Consider the following 13,098-nt stretch of genomic DNA (forward strand, 5'->3'; position numbering starts at 1 on the left):
CAGGCTTCCAGGCCTTGAATAAGATTCAGGCTGTCCCACTTTTAAATTCAGTTCTGGCTAGCCTGCCTCTGCGATACTTTTGAAATGGGCGCTACCTTAGAAGAGCAAAAAGGAATGGTCTCAGATACAATTGTCCAGGATAACTGTGGTTTGATCTAAAGAGTGAGCTACAGGGAAATGAGAGGAGTGAGGACGTAGGCCTGGAGAAGAGAATGATTCCAGGAGCAAATGACATTTGTCTTGGAACACGTGAAGGACAGTCTTGAAGCTACACTAAGGGTTACTTTGTGTAGCTCCAAGTTCTGGGATGGGCTGCCCTCCCTGCAAGAGTTCATATAGATGCTGGGATGAGCTTAGCCCAGGAACACTGGGTTCCTGGAGTTTGGGCTTGATGTTTTCTAAGATCTTTTCTGACTTGAAGTTTATCAGTTCACCCTTTCCTGCCACATACATTTATTGAGTACCTTGTACATGCCAAGCACCTTATTATACTGGAAAGACAGGACAGGTTTTGCCCTAAGAGAACTCAGTCTGCTAAGGAAAAACAGATAAGAAAACTGAATTATAAGATAGAAGATTAAGGGAAAGTGTGGCTTGGGAAGCCTTTCTGAAGCAAGTGCGTGCCGAACGGTATTGAGGAGCAGCAGTTTAAACCTAGCCAGGGTGAGGTGCGTGTGAGAGCCCTGAAATGTGAAAGCTGGGCATCTGCAGGAAACCAAAATGAGTTCAGCTGACTGGAGGGTGGGTGGCATGGGGAGACGTGGCAAGAGGCTGGAAGACAAGGTGGAAGCCAGATCATGACATTATTCTAAAGTCAGTATGGAGGGATTGGAGGATTTTAAATCGGAAGCTACAAGCCAGACTTGGATTTTAGAAAGATCACTCTAGTAATGGTCTGGAGAGAAGAATGTGGGAGGAAGGGGCAGGGAGGCAGAGAGAAACCAGTAGGTATTCTTGTGAAAAATTATGAGGATGTTGGCAGTAGGGATAGAGAAATTAACAGAGAAAAAGCTATGGAGTTCCTACAAGATGCTCTCTTGGGAAAGACAGAAGAGGTGACGTTTAAGTTGAGACCTGGAGGATGAGAAGAAAATAGCCATGTGAAGGTGTGAGACCAAGGGATCCCCAAACCGCAGGACTAGCGAAGCCCTTGAAACAGAAGTAAGCTTGGAGCATTCAAGAAACAGAAGGCTGGTGTGGCCAGATCACAGAGATCAGTGGAGACAGCCTCCATCTTGCAGGGCCTTGTTCCCGGGAAAGGTTTTAGCTATTACTGCAAGTGTATTGAGAAGCTAGAGAGCTTTAAGCAAGTTGGTCTGACTTACTCCTTAGAAATTTCACTCCACTGTGTAAAGAATGGATTGCACAGGGTATGTCAGGCCAGAGGCCTTGGAGGGAGCTGCTGGAGAGTGGAAATGCCCAACAGCGTTCTGGGTATGCAAGGAGAGAGCTCTGTCCTGGAGATAAAGACTAGGAGTCATTTGCATCCAAGTGATAGCTGGACACTTGGGTTCAGTGAGGCCTCTTAGGGAGTGACTGTAGATTGAAAATAAAAGTGGGGAAAGGCAAGTATGAAACTTTAGGAAACGTGGCTTTTAAATGGCTGGGGAGGAAGAGGAGTAGCCAAAGGAGAAAAGGGTAACTCGAAAGGAAAGGGAGACATTTCAAGGAGAGGGTACTAAATACTACAGAATTATTACAAAGTGCTGCAAAACAGTTCCAACAAGTACATTTTGAATTTGGGGACCTGCAGACCGCTGATGCCCTGTAATGAGTCATTTTCACAGATTGAGGAGGGCGGCAGTCAGGTGCAGCAGGCTGAGTAGCTAGAGGGTGCAGTTGTGCACCAGCTTCAGAAACTGGACAGGGAAGTGAGGAGGCTGGAGAGGGACCACAGGTATGCAGGGAAGAGCTGTGTCAGCAGAGACAGCGCAAGGAGTTGAGGAAACAGGAGGAGGAGGTCCACACAGAGCCACTGAGGGCGTCGCATGCAGAGCATCCAAGTTCTTCCGCAACGTGAGGAAAAAGATCACCTGCTTCTTTGAGGAGACTTCAATCCACATTAGTTTTAAAAAGTTTTGATCGTTTTAAATAAGGATCTAACGATTGTGGAAGAACTACTTTTTTCTGTATTTGTTGACCTTTAGTCGTATTTGAAATTTAGCAATCAGAACATGTACTACTGCTCTTAATATGGATGTAAAGTCACCATCCAGTGCAGGGCCCACCTAGACAGGGTCAGGAGGAGTCACTTGTGAAGAGCTCTCAGTGTTGCCAACTTGAGAAGGTTAGGGAGATGCTGCAAGCAACCTTGCTTGCTTTTTTTTTTAAGTTTTTTTTTTTTTTTTATGGGTGTAAGGAATATATTTCCATTTAAAAAAATCAGGAAAGTGCAGATAAGCATAAAGAAAATACAGATAACTTGTAATTCCACTACTTCAAGACAATACCGTTTTGATTTATTTCCTTCTAGTCTTTTTTTCCTTTTTAATGTATTTCACACTGTTGAATTAATACTTTAGATAAAATGTTTTCCCTTTAAAGTATACTGCTGTTCCTCTTAAGACCACGTAATGACTTTTCCAGTGTATTAAAAGTTTTGTAGAAATTACACTTAATAGCATTTAAAAGGCTGCATAATATTACATTGAGTACACTATACTCAACCATTCCCCTATTATTAAAACTCTAAGGACTTTCTGTGGAAAACCAGTATGGCAGTTCCTTAAAAAATTAAACATAGGATTAAAAACATTAAACCAGATGATTAACCATACAAACCAAATTAAACCATAAAAATTAAACCATATGATTCAGCAATTCCGCTTCTGGGTATGTGCCCAAAGGAATCAAAAGTAGGGACTTGAACAGATTTGTACACCCATGTTCATAGCAGCATTATTCACAAGAGCCAAAAGGAGGAAGCAAACCCAGTGTTCACTGACGGAGGAAGGGATAAGCAAAATGTGGTCTGTACATACAAGGGGAGTATTCAGCCTTAAAAAGGAAGGTAGGCCTGGCACATGCCACAGCATGGGTGAACCTTGAAAACGTGGTGCTAAGTGAAGTAAGCCAGGCACAAAATGTGCTTGGCTCATGGTAGGTACTTAGAGTAGTCACATTCATAGACAGAAAATAGAAGCTGGTTGCCAGGGACTGGAAGGAGGGGAAAGTTATTGTTTGATGGTATAGAATTTCAGCTGGGGCAGATGAAAAGGTTCTGGAAATGGATGGTAGTGATGATGGTACAGCAATATGAGTGTACTTAATGTCACAGAGCTTTACACTAAAAATGGTTTAAAGTGGGAAATTTCATGTTATTTACAGTTTACCGCAATTGAAAATCTTAATACTGACTTCTTTTGGAAGTTGTGTTTATTGGGGTATAATCTGCATTTAGCAAAATCCATTCTTTTTAGATACACAACTCTGTGTTTTGACAAATGGATGTAGTTGGCTAACTACTACCATAATCAAGATATAGAATATTTCTGTCACCCTCCAAATTCCCTCCAGACTCTTTCTAGTTCATCTTTTCTCCTCATCCCCAGCTTCTAGTAAGTGCTGCTTTGTTTGTTCTTACAGTTTTGCCTTTTCCAGAATGTCATAAATGGGATGAGAAGTATACAGTCTTTTTGGCTTCTTGCACTTAGCATAATGCTTTTGAGATTCTTCCATGTTGCTGTGTATATCCACAGTTCATTTTTGTTTATTGCTCCCTAGTATTCAGTTGTATGGATGATCACAGTTTGTTTATTTACCAATTGAGGGACATTTCAGTTGTTTTCAGTTTGGGGCCATTATGAATGTAGCTGTGATAAATAACTATTCATTGCTGGGTCATATGGTAAGTATATGTATAACTCTATAAGGAGCTGCCAAACTCTTCCACGGTGGCTGTATTATTTTGCATTCTCATCAGCAATATATGAGAGTTACAGTTGCTCCACGTTCTAAGCAGCGTTTGGTATTGTCAGGCTTTTTATTGTTTGGGTCTGGTTTTGTTTTAGCCTTCTAATAAGTGTGTGGTTATAACTACTGTGGTTTTAATTTGCATTTACCCAATGATTAATAACGTCACATCTTTTCCTGTGCTTTTTTACCCTCCTCCTCTCTCATTGCTGAAGCAACTGTTCACTTCTTTGGGCCATGTTTTAGTTAGGTTGTTTGTTTTATTATTTAGTTGTAGTTGATTTTTAAATGTTTTACTATTACAGATAATGCTTCCGTGAAGAACACTGTATATGAAAATATTGCCCTCACTTTGGGTCTGTGCTTACAATAATTTTCTAAATCTACTAGGTCAAAGAAAGTGAACATCTTTGCCACCCTCATATGCCCATTGTCCAACAGCTCTTCAAAACCATTGCACAAATTTAGTGTCCTAGTGGTGGCAGTTTGATAGGCATGACAGGCCACTGTGTTGTCTTAACTGGAATTTCTTTGATTATAATGCCATACAACTTTTATTCACATAGTTATTAAACAGTCTGTGTTTCTTCTTTCGTGAATCGTCTACCCCTTGCCTGTTTTGATGCAGGATTGACATAGAAAGGGTTAGTTCTAGAGTATGTAGTGCTCCATGCCAGGATCAGCAGTTTACAGTATTTTCTTTTTCTCTTTGTTTTTTTTTCTCCACAAAATCTAAACTTTGTCTTAGCCTCATTTCTTTCATGTTCAGAGGTCATGAGTTAATTTGCATAGCTGGCAAGGTAAAAATAACTTTAGAGTTGAAGAGAAAAATTTTTACCCTCAAGTTAAACTTGAACACTGGGTGTCAGCACTTCTGTGAGAGGCAGACATCTCTCTATTGTTCCTAATAAATAGAAAGCAGTGTTCTTTTAAATTCCTCTCTGAGAAGATGGCCATGCCACTTAGTTTCCCTGTTGTGAGAGTAAGCTCTTGATTCCTCTAACAACTCAGCATTTTATGTGTTCACAATGAAAGTACAATTAAAAGCTCTTATTTTGTGCTTACATATCTTTATCAAATAGATTTGGGTAACAAACAGTTCCTGTATATAGGCACAATTCTTTTTAATTATTAAAATTGCTTGTATTTTATTGTATTCCAAATAGATGGTATGGGATGTGATATGACTCAGAAGTACTGAAATGATTTTTGACTTAATAACTCTAAAAAGCATTTTGTTTCCTCTGACAAATAGTTCTCATTCATTTTGAGATTCTACAGACAGTTGATATTTTATAAAACTTTATGGTTGCCTCTTCATCAAGAGCTATAATTGTAGGTTTGTGTTCTATGCCAGTATAGGGAATTGTCTGGGTGTTTTCTTTTAAATACTTGTCATCTTAGGAGGCGGATGGCATGTGCCTGTCATGCAAATCAATTTTTCAGGCATCATAGGCAGAACTAGGAAAGTAGAACAATGGAAAAAATATATTTTTCTAAAATTTATGGACTGTGATTTGTCTGAAAGAGTTATTTGAGAAGGCTTTTTATAGACTCAGATTCTTTAAATGAGATATTTCCAAGACTGCCGAAAGAAAAAGAGTCCTTGTCCCCCAACACCACACAACACTATGAGAAAGTAGACTTTTGTTACTTGGGTTTTTCTTTCCCATACACTTTGAAAGATCCCTTTGGCCAGCTTTCTATTCAGTGGTAACCCATACTCGTCAGTGTTTGATGCCATGGAAGAGGATTCTGGCTTGCTCAAGGATCATGAATGAGTAAATTTTTCAGTCTTCCAGAGATGAAGAGGAAGCATCATTTCAGTATCTTAGGGATTAAGCTACTTGCTAAGATGACATCAAGAAAAAAGCTTGCACTCTCTCTAATTGGTATACTGGTTCCATGCCAGGTGCATAGTTTTGGGTTTTTCCTTGTTTTTCATGTACAAGGATACCTCAGAGAATGGTTGTTTGGCTCCAGACCACTGCCATTAAGCAAATATCTCAAGAAAGTCACATGAATTTTTCAGTTTTCCAGTGCATGTAAGAGTTATGTTTACACTATAGTGTAACTTATACATATTGTATAGACTATTAAGTGTGCAGTAGCATCATGTGAAAAACAATGTACATATCTTAAAAATGCTTCATTGCTAAGAAATGCTCATGATTGAATTTCTATACACACTGGAAGACAGAGGTACTCTTTCCTTGCCTAATGCAGCCATGGCTTGTGGTCCTAAGAAGCATCTGAAGCAAGTAGCAACTCCAAAGCCTTGGATGCTGGATAAATTGACCAGTGTGCTTGCTCCTCGTCCATCCACCAGTCCTCACAAGTGGAGAGAGTGTTTCTCCCTCATCATTTTCCTAAGGAACAGGCTTAAATGTGCCCTGACAGGAGGTGAAGTAAAGAAGATTCGCATGCAGTGGTTCATTAAGATCGATGGCAACGTCTAAACTGATATACCCTACCCTGCTGGATCCATGGATGTCATCAGCATTGACAAAATGGGAGAGAATTTCCATCTGATCTATGACACCAAGGACTGCTTTGCTGTACATTGTATCACACCTGAGGAGGCCACGTACAAGTTGTGCAAAGTGAGGAAAATCTTTGTGGGCACAAAAGGAATCCCTCATCTGGTGACTCATGATGCTCACACCATCTGCTACCCTGATCCCCTCATTAAGGTGAATGATACCATTTAGATTGATTTGGAGGCTGGCAAGATTACTGATCTCATCAAGTTTGATTCTGGTAACCTATGTATGGTGACTGGAGGTGCTAACCTGGGAAGAATTGGTGTGATTACCAACAGAGAGAGGCACCCGGATCTTTTGATGTGGTTCACGTGAACAATGCCAATGGTAACATCTTTGCCACTCAACTTCCCAACATTTTTGTTATTGGCAAGGGCAAGAAACCATGGATTTCTCTTCCTCAAGGAAAGGGTATCCGCCTCACCATTGCTGAAAAGAGAGACAAAAGACTGACGGCCAAACAGAGCAATGGGTGAAACGGTCCCTGGGTGACATGTTAGATCTTTGTATGTAACAAAAAATAATATGGATGATTAATAGCAAAAAAAAAAAAAGCTCATGATCATCTGAGCCTTCGGCGAGTTGTAGCTCCTGGTAGATCTTACCTGGATGTTAATAGCTGCTGACTGATCAGGGTGCCAGTTGCTGAAGGGTGGAGTAGCTGTGGCAATTTCTAAAAACAAGACAAGAACAAACTTTGCTGCATCCATTGACTCTTGCTTTCATGAAATATTTCTCTGTTGCTTGTGATACTGGTTGATAGCATTTGTCTCACAGTAGAACTTCTTTCAAAATTGGAGTCAATCCTCTCAAACTCTGCTGCTGCTTTATCAGCTAATTTCATGTAATATTATAAATCCTTTGTTGTCACTTTAACAATGTTCAAAGCATCTTCATCAGGAGTAGATTTTATCTCAAGAAACTACTTTCTTTGCTTATTCCTAAGAAGCGATTTCTTACTGTGAAAGTTTTATCATGAGATTGCAGTTGTTCAGTCACATCCTCAGGCTTCACTTCTGATTCTAGTTCTTTTGCTTTTCCTACCACATCTTAGGATGTGGTTACTTCCTCCACTGAAGTCTTGAACTCCCCAAAGTCATACATAAGAGTTGGGATCAACTTCTTCCAAATTTTTGTTTATGTTGGTCTTTTGGCCTCCTCTTATGAATCATTAATGTTCTTAATGGCACATAGAATGGTGAGTTCTTTCCAGAAGGTTTCCAATTGACTTTGACCAGATCCATGAGAGGAATCACGATCTATGGCAGCTGTAGTCTTCTGAGATGTTATTTAGATAGTATGACTTGAAAGTCAAAATTACTTCTTATCTATGGACGCAGAGTGAATGTTGTGTTAGCAGGTATGAAAACCACACTGATACACTGTCAATGAACTGTAATATTTTGAAAGGAATAATTATTTTTTCTGAGCAGTAGGTCTCAACAGCAGGCTTAAAATATTCAGTGAACCATGCTGTAAAGAGATGTACTGTCACCTAGGCTTTGCTGTTCCATTTATAGAGCACAGGCAGAGTAGTTTTAGCACAATTCTTAAGGGCCCTAGGATTTTTGGAATGGTCAGTGAGCACTGGCTTCACCTTAAGTCACTAGCTACGTTTGCCCATAATGAGAGAGTTAGCCTGTCCCTTTGAAGCTCTTATATATCTGGCCATGCCAGTTATACCAACTTTCACTTTGGTTTCTTTATCTAGATGGTATCATCTAAATAGAATAGGTGAGCAGGTTATTGTGAGTGCCAGAAACCAAACCCAGACTAGTTTGAGCAAGGAGGGGCTTTTCAGGGAAATGACATTTCACAGAATCACCATGCTGCAGGAAGAATTAGAAAACGGGCCTTGGGAACTGCAAGAATAGGGCTCCAGGTCCACCAGAATTCCTTCCTCCTTTCATTCCCTCTTGCCCCTGTAAGACTGGCTTTATTCTTCTCTCTCGCTATAGCCAGCTTTCTTCTGGAAGGGAAAACATGGATAGTGACAGCTCTTGAGCCTTTTATCTTATGGCTTCAGCTGCTTCAGAGGAGATCAACCTAAGTCTATAGGTCCTAACTCCAAACATCCAGTGAAGGAACTTCCTGCCCCGATCCTGTTAACTGTGGCCAGCAGTGCCATGTGAGAGCATTGTAATTTTTGGCAAGATCTTAGGGATGAAGTATTGTTGTCAGAGGAAGAGGAGGGACTGGCAGTAAAAACAATAGGTGGACATTCCTCCTTATGGGCAATGCTGGATTACATAGCTAATCGTGGGAATCGGATACTGGAGTTCATTAGTGCATCTTGTAACAAGGCCGCTTTTGAGGGTGTGGCTCCCACATGGCTAATTAGCTGGATTCTGGTCTTCAGCTGTGTCCTGCTCTATCCCTGACTAGCCATCTCACAACTGCTTGTTCCTGGTCCTGGGGGGTACCTGAGGAGAGAAAGTGTGTGGGTGGTGGAGCAACAGAAATCCCTCACCACTACTAGAACAACAACTCAAAGAACATGTATTTATGTAGGTGATTTCTTATAATGTGGATTTCCCTCTCCAGCAGTTTTCCTTTGCTAACTCTCTGAAGCACAGTTTTGGTAACGTTCATATGATGCTGCAATCATAGGACACCATAAAGCTCTGCAGAGAGGCAACTCTGGTTGTCCTAGAGAATGCATTTGTCAAATGTATGTGCCTTTGGGATATATTACTAGCTATTAGCCATTATCTTTTGTAGCTTTTGAAGGCACTCCAAATTTGGAATCTAAATTTCCAGGTTTGAGTCTCAGCTTGATCATGTATTATCTCAGTGACCTGGGGCTAGCCAGTTTCTCTCTCTGAACCCTAATTCTCAAACTTGTAAAATTGGGATAGTGCTACTGTATGGAACAGGGCTATGTAAACTGTGAAATAACAGTAAGAAATTTTTCTTTTTGTTTTCATCACCTGGGCCTGAATGACAGAGTTTTTCTCCATTTCTTGGCATTTCTCCTAGCTGTGTCTGAGTGAATAATCAGGGACTTTCTCAGAAAAGAGAAGGCAACCCAGGACCATTGGTAGGAACTTGACCTTTGTTTCTATTATACTGAGGTTAAGCAAACAAAACTCTTTATTTCTGTATTCATCATCTGGCATCCTTTGGGGAACCTCTTCTTGAGGCTAAGGTGAGATTAAGCCTTCCTTTGGAGACAGGTTGGGGCCAAGCTTCGTGCTCCGAGGAGGTGTTTCAAGAAGAAAGCAGAGAGAGGAGCTGTGTGTATTTTCTCTCAGTGTGAATGGGGACTAATGTGAAACATATGTTGTTGCCTTTAATCAGACTATTAAGCATTTCTCTGTTTTGAAGGAACCTCTGTCTGAGAGGTTCTCCTATAGCAGTGGTTCTCAACTGGGGTGATTTTTGCTTCCCAGAGGACATTTGACAATGTCTGGAGATGCTGTTGGTTGTCATTGCTGGGTGGGGTGGGAGGGGGGTGGCAGGAGGGGTTGTCACTGGTATCTAGTGGTTAGAGGCCAGGGATGCTGCTAAATATACTACTGCCCTGCGTAGGGCAGCTCCCTAATGCCAATGATCTGTCTCCAAACATCAATACAACCTCCTCTTCTTAGTGTGGTGGTTTTGATTGATGAGCTTTCTTTTGGTGGGGAAGGAAAGAGAGGATTTTTAGACCATGATTTTTATTCCCATCAAAAGCCATATTTTGAGACCACTTCATACCCACTAGGATTCTTCTGAAATTTAATTGGGAACGCTATTTTAAATTTCAGAAGGGGTTACCTTACTTTTGTTAAATGCAATACTATTTATTTCCTCCTAGAAATGGCATAGATCTCTCTTGGAAAGGGCAAGGTGACTCTACTCTCTTTCTCCTTCTCTTAAGAAATATTAGGGCTTCTTAGTTGTTATATATTGTCTGTGTTCTTACAAGAAAGTCCGTGCTCCAGTTTGGCCATAATTAAGTCAGAGCCATACATATTAAGCAATATACACCACCAAGCCATAAAACAAACAAACAAATGGGCAGCAACAAAAGAAACCCCAAACCAACCAACCAAAAACACATCAGAAACAGGAAAGTGCCCCGTGACAGTTTTGAGTGTGCGTGAAAGAGGGAGAGAGAGAGATCTTTAAGACTGTCCATTCTGGAGGGCAGCAAGATGTTGCTGCTTCAGGTAGCACAAGAGGGAACAGATTCTGTTCTAGAATGCTGTGTTTGTGGTTCTTGGAAAAGCACAGAGAAACCTTTCAAGGCAAACTGTTTCATCATTCTGGGATAACACCAAGAAGCTGCATGGTGCTATTAAAGCAACCATTCATGTTGGTCTGTTTTGTCTTCTGTAGAAGTGGATTTTTCAAACTCTAGACCAGCCCCATTGGAGGGTCATGAAATTAATTTAGTTGGTTAAAACCAGCATTAACCTTAAGAAAGAACTGAAGAGAAAATATGAGTACATTACACAGAGAGTATTGTTTTATGAAACGTCATTTAATTTTATGTACCTATACACACACACAAACACATCCTGGGTTGTGTTGTAAAATATATTTCTTAATGTAGGCTATGATCAGAAAGGCTTGAAAATCACTACTTTATATGCTTTTGCCTTCGTTCTAGAATGTAGGTCAATTGAAGCCCAAAACATATTTTCCATTCTAACTCAGTGGCCTGAGTTTTGTTACCTTCTTACCTGCTCATTCCTAAAGCAGTCACTACCCAGGACAGTAGATGATTTGCTTGCACGAATCTAGATTCACCTGCAGGGAGTCTGGAGATCCGCCTGGCCTCCCTGGCATGCATGTTGTCAGGGAAGCCTGCTGCAGAGAAGGCAGGCAGCAGCAGCTGCTCCAGGAAGGGCCTGTGGGGCTAGAGAGGGTGGACTTAGTTCAGGTACAGAGATGAAGGTAAACACCCAGTTATAGCAGCTGGGGCTGGGCTTGGGGAGGAGGTTAAAGATCAATGGTTAATCAGGAAAATTCTTTTGAGCTCAGAGAAGCAGTGTGGTTAACCTGGTGTTCCATCACCAAGTTCTGCCTGGCGCTCTTTGAACACTGCTGGGCTTGGTCCAAACCCTTAACACAGCCTATAAAGTTTTCCTTCTGTGACATTTCCCAGTCTCTCAGACTCTTGTTTTTCTTTTCTTTTCTTTTCTTTTTTTTTTGTTTTCCTGAGACAGAGTCTCACTCTGTTGCCCAGGCTGGAGTGCAGTGGCATGATCATGATTCACTGCAGCCTTAATCTCCTGGGGTCGAGTGATTCTCCCACCTCAGTCTCCCAAGTAGCAGGGACTACAGACACATGCCACCATGTGCAGCTTATTTTTATTTATTTTTGTAGAGATTTGTAGAGATAGGTTCTTGCCATGTTGCCCAGGCTGGCCTTGAACTCCTGGACCCAGGCAATTCCCCCAACTTGGCCTCCATAAGTGCTGAGATTACAGGTGTGAGCCATAGTGCATGGCCCTCTTTGGACTCCTTACTGTCTACTCTCCCCCGATTCATTAGGTTTCAGCCACACTGGCCTCGTTTCAGTTTTTCAAGTATGCTAATTTCCTTTGTGCCTCTAGACCTCTGTGCATGTCTTTTTCTGCATCTGGGATGCTCTTCCCACATTGTTTCCTCTGACCTACTCCAGCATTACCTTTGAGCTCATCTGCATTTCCACAGTGAAGCTTCTTTCTCTGACCTTCCACTTATCATAATTGAGGCCTATTTAATGTATGCCTCTTTCATTACGTATCATGAGGACAGCCATGTTTACCATCTTGTTCTCCACTCTAATGCCAGGGTCTGTTGCATGGCACGTGGTCAGGAAGTATCTCAACTGTAGAGTGAATCATAGACTCTGGGATGGAGCTAAGCCTGATGGCATCAAGGGGCCCCAGCAGAGTAGGTGGGGAGGAAGAGGCAGCTTGCAGACATCGGGCTGGGCTTGACATCTTTTATTCCTTCCGCAGCCTTGTCCTCTTCCCTCAAATATATTTTGGTCAAATTGATTTTCTTTGGTTTATCTCTATGTGAACAATTTAATACACAAAGACATTTTAAAAAGTAAAATGAAGTCTCCAGAAATTGATTCCCAAATCAAATCACACTTTCAGTAATTTATTTAAAAGAAATGGAGAGCAAAACATCATGTGTAATTCAGTAGATTTTTGATAGATCATAATTACTTATACATGTGGCTAACCCCCTTCCATTTGGATATCCAATTATTAGATGTCATGGGCCCATCACAGCTCTGTGGACACGTCTGTGGGTGAGTCCAGCTGATCTGCTGCAATTGGAAATGTATTAACACCCACTTCTCCTTGAGTGAAGGGCATTTCTAGAGCATGACTGTTGCATATTGTTCTGGAAGGAGCCATAGTGTATGGAAATGTGAAAGATGGTTTCAGGAGCTGGTTTTAAACTGAGTTACAAGGATCTAACTCATTCGTGATCAGACCGATGTTCTAAGATATAAGAACTGTTTGTAATTGGAAGTTAAACACAGAGCAGGTCTCTGGATGCTGAGAGGAAGGGGGATCAGTGTGAGCTATAGAAGCATAGTACCATCGAGGCAGGTGTTGGCTCACAGAGTTAGAGCCAGGAGGGGTCTGAGAGGTCCCTTTATCTGACAATTTCATTTTATAGATAAGAAAATGGATAGATTCTTTCTCTT

General features: G+C 41.2%; 1 protein-coding gene and 1 pseudogene across 1 annotated transcript in view; both read left to right on the forward strand.

Annotated features, from left to right (window-relative positions):
• The window catches only part of CACNA1E (calcium voltage-gated channel subunit alpha1 E), a 336,624-nt gene that overhangs the window by 80,305 nt on the left and 243,221 nt on the right, over positions 1–13,098 (forward strand). The window lies entirely within an intron of this gene.
• LOC135272270 (small ribosomal subunit protein eS4, X isoform-like) lies at positions 6,139–6,931 on the forward strand (annotated as a pseudogene).

The sequence above is a fragment of the Aotus nancymaae genome, unplaced genomic scaffold (genome assembly GCF_030222135.1).
Source record: "Aotus nancymaae isolate 86718 unplaced genomic scaffold, 86718_ANA_hifiasm-v0.15.2.pri h1tg000108l, whole genome shotgun sequence".
Classification (NCBI taxonomy): domain Eukaryota; kingdom Metazoa; phylum Chordata; class Mammalia; order Primates; family Aotidae; genus Aotus; species Aotus nancymaae.